Consider the following 4,569-nt stretch of genomic DNA (forward strand, 5'->3'; position numbering starts at 1 on the left):
TACTTTTTCATTTTGGAGTGAAGGGGGGCTGTTCCCATAAGGTATAATACATTTACAGTGTGTAGATATTTTTCCTCATGCTTCTATTGTCATAATTACTGACATTCTAATGTTATGTTATATTAAGACACTTTCACATAAACATGCACAACAAGTGAATGTCAATGAAAGCCAGAAGCTGTTAAGTTTAAGTCAAGAAAGAAAACAGTTTTGGTAAACAGGGAAAAATATACAAGGCAACCAATTACATTCAACAATGCATTTTATTATATTATATCCAGGGAGGATAGGTACATTTCCTTGAATGTGCTGTCTTCAAAGAAACTTATTTCACTTCCTATAGGGAGAGAAAGATGTCAGAAAGCAGGCCAGAAAAGGAATTTGTGTGTAATAGCGATTACATTCTTCCAGTGCAGTCGTAGGATAATCTTGAGACCTGGTCGTGAATCAAGAATCAGTCAATGTTTAATCTTATAATATTAAAGTCAGCAGAAGCCACCTGACCATCACTAGACATCACAACACATATTGACCTAAAATGAGCTTCTGTATCAATAATGTGAAGTCAAATTCAATGACTAGCCTATATACTCTCCATGTAACACGAACACTGCCACGTCATAATTTCAGATGTTGAGGGAGGAGTGAGGAAAGTTACGGAACGAATGACAAGGAAGGTGAAGACTGTGAGGAAACTGAGAGGAACATACCAGGAGTCAATAAGCCAGGAACCAGTGTGAAAGATCTGAGGTAGGAGATGGACGGACAAAGTGATGAGACAGGGAGGGCAGAAGGAGCTCTAAAACAACAGAAAAATATGAATGATATCTTAAGGGCAAAACATGTAGCCATGGAAAAGAATTAGCTTAATTATTTCCATGAACAATAAGAGGGCATGAGATGGGGAAACAGGCCATAAAACTGCAGTTTACCACGGGCTCAACGGGCTACCGACTGCTTCAAGATGTCAGGGAGATTCCTCTCCCTGACATCTGAACCCTGCAAATGTTAGAGGAAGTGTTTGACATGCTGAGGCTGAAGATAGAAGGCCTGACAGAGATGGAGAGGGAGTGTGTGCTGACTGGCTGAAGTGGCAATTACATTAAGTGTGGAGCTGCACCAGGGAGCAGGTAAGCTTTATGGAGACATGATATTACTCTGCCACACAGGAACAGCAACACCGTGGAAGCAGACGTCTCAGTGAAAGCAGTTGCAGCCTACCCGAGGCTAACATCCTGTGAAGGCTTCATTGAAGTTAGCTTTGTCTTTGGGAAAGCAAAGTTGGCACCGCAGCCAGACGTCACTGTTCCCAGACTCGAACTGCGTGCTGCAGTGCTTGCAGTTGAGATAGCTGAGATGATCCTTGCAGAGATGGATCTGAAGGTCGACAGTATTCCGTACTACACTGACAGTAAAGTGGTTCTCGGATACATCCGCAACCAGTCAAGACGTTTCTACGTCTACGTGAACAACAGAGTTCAGCGTATCCATCAGACTTCTTCTCCTGCACAGTGGTATTATGTTCCCACAGATCTCAACCCTGCTGACCATGGTTCAAGGTCTGTCACAGCTGCCCTCCTTCGTAGCACCACATGGCTTACCGCTCCATCCTTCCTCAAGAAGCCATCTACCTACTGTTCTGAGCCTGAGGAGACCTTTGGCCTCGTTGACCCTGCCTCTGACTGTGAGACACGTCCTGTAGCAACAGTAAACCTCACCTCTGTTTCTCAGAACCAGACAAGCTCAAACACTTGGAGCGTTTCTCCAGGTACAACACTCTCCTCAGAGCAATAGCGCGTCTTATCCACATAGCCTCATCCTTCTGTTGCTCCACAGAAAGTAACTGCCGAAGATGGCACATTTGCAGCAACGGCCCATCTGGAGAGGAGTTAGAGAAAGCCAAGATCTTTGTGCTGAAGAGTACACAACATGAGGCTTACATGGGAGTACTAAAGAGCCTGAAAGCAGAGCGTAATCTCCCATTGAAGAGCCCCCTCCGTGAACTGTACCCTTTTGTTGATACTAATGGACTTTTGAGAGTTGGGGGTCGCATCATACAGTCCAAGCTGGAGCAAGGTGAAGTGAAACCTATCATCATCCCAGGGCGACACCATGTGGCAATTCTGATTGTGCGCCACTATCATGAAGCTGTGAAGCACCGAGGACGGCATTTCACGGAAGGAGCTATCAGAGCAGCTGGAGTTTGGCTGATTGGCGCAAAGAGAGTAATAAGCAGTTTACTTTACAAGGGCGTCACTTGCAGAAAGCTGCACAGAGCTACAGAACTCCAACAGATGGCAGACCTGCCAAGGGAGAACGTTGGTGTGTTCGGGCCATGGGAAGTTGTCTCTCGCCGCACTAGAGGACGACATGCTAACTCTAAAAGGTGGGCTGTAATGTTTTCTTGCCTGTGTACAAGAGCTGTACGCATCGAGGTGATTGAGACAATGAATGAGCGCCTTGATAAGATTCTTTGCCATAAGAGGACCCGCTAAACAAATACGGTCAGACTGCGGCACAGACTTTGTTGGAGCCTGTCGAGAGCTGCAGCTCGAAGAACCGAACCGCAGTTTGGAGAGTGTTCAGAAGTACCTGCAAGAGAACACCTGCACATGGGTGTTCAACCCACCTCACACGTCGCACATGGGTGTGGCATGGGAATGGATGATTGGCATAGCCCGTCACATTCTTGGCGCCATGCTTCTGGAACACAAGTCACACCTTATTCAAGAGGTTCTGACCACACTCATGGCTGAGGTTACGGCTATCATGAATGCCAGGCCTCTAATTCCAGTTTCGTCAGACCCAGAATCGCCCCTTATCCTTACTCGAACAATGCTTCTCGCTCAGAGGACTGGAGCTGCAACTCCACCCCCAGGCACCTTTGGGAGCAAATCTCTTCTCAAAGAAGAGTGGAAGCAAGTCCAAAGTCTGGCAGAGATCTTTTGGTGTAGGTGGCGACGGGAATACTTGAGCACCTTACAGATCCGGCACAGGTGGCAAGACAAGAGACCTTCACTCAAAGAGGGGGATATTGTCATGTTAAAAGACGATCAAGCAAAGAGAAATGTGTGGCCCATGACCATTGTTGCAAGGGCCTTACCAAGCCGGGACGGCCTTGTGGGGAAGGTCGAAGTGAAAGTTGTGAAGGAAGGGACACCGTCTCATCTCTGAAGTTGTTCTTCTCCTCTCTGCAGAGGACTAAACACCAATCAGGATAGTGTGGGGTTTACTGAACTCAGGCAGGGAGCGCTATGGACTGTGTTTTCTTATGTTCAGTGATTTATGCATGGGTTTACTGCTTCCTACTGGCCATTTAAATATCTAATTGTTTATTTCTGAAGTAGGAAGTTGTTGCTTTAGTGATACAGGAAGTAGATGTGCTGGGTGACCCCCGAAGTTGTTTTCAGCATGCACAAGGGATTCAGTTCACATATTTTGGTGCTGACGTAAAATCTCTCGCCATCCTCCTGCATATGTCTTGCTAAATGCAATGGGCCTTTCTCATTTCCCAAATTTCTGACTCCTCGACTCCTCAATCCTCGAGCGTGTGACCCAGAAATCGATCTCAGCACGCCATCTTGAAGGACATCTCAATTCTTAAAATGGGCATCGAGGAGCGAGGAGGCTTGCTGGAGGAGCTATAAGCAAGGATACATCGGTGTATCCTTTGCGGAAGTATTTTCAGCCATAAATTAATAATAAAAAATCTCCCAACACGCCGACAGGATCGGTCAGGATCTGGTGTTAATTCATGTTCTGTGTTCTTCTTCACATCCAAACAGTCTCACACAGAGTCCAGTTTCATACAGTAAGATGAGGTGATGATGGCACAGTTGATAAGATGCCTGCCTTTAGTGTGAGAGACCCAGGTTCAATCCCCCACTGTGACCCATCCACCAATGTGTTCCTGAGCAAGACACTTAACTCCTAGTTGCTACAGAGGCGTGCGACCTCTTACATGTATAGCAGTTGTAAGTTGCTTTGGATAAATGTAAAGCAAGCCAGGCAGCCTTCTGTGTTTGAGAACGGTGCTGTTTTTTAATCGCCCACTAGAGGGCTGCAGCGCCACAATAACCAGCCTAGTTCAAATGAACAAAATGAATCAAAAAAAGATATAGAAATATATAAATATGGAATAGAAGAACAACGTTGCAGATATATATACATGTGCATTATTCTATATTTTATAACAGTGTTAGAAAGGCAAGAAAATGTAGTGCGCTTGTCTACACAGCAGGGTGTTCACCTGCAGCTGATTTTCGCCGCTCAGAATCAATCCAGTGATCATCAGACTCAGATGTTAAAGTGTGAAGTCTTCATTTGCAGAGACCAAATACGCTTTTAACATGCCGTTAGTTAATGAAAGTAATTCACTTGCCGGCTTGTTAAAGAGCGACCAGGCTGCTTTCAAACAGGCCAACTGTGCCACTACCAGTGCCATGAGTGCGCTCACTGGATTTCAGTTGTATTATTAGAACAATAAAGCCTTAAACTGTAAAAAAGATTTGCCTGATTTTCTAAATGTTTGTATCTGCCCAGCTCTGTGACTGTGACAAGCCCGGAGAC

This window comes from Micropterus salmoides, unplaced genomic scaffold (genome assembly GCF_014851395.1).
Source record: "Micropterus salmoides isolate LMB-PRFRI ecotype aquatic unplaced genomic scaffold, ASM1485139v1 Ms_hic_scaffold_2, whole genome shotgun sequence".
Lineage (NCBI taxonomy): Eukaryota > Metazoa > Chordata > Actinopteri > Centrarchiformes > Centrarchidae > Micropterus > Micropterus salmoides.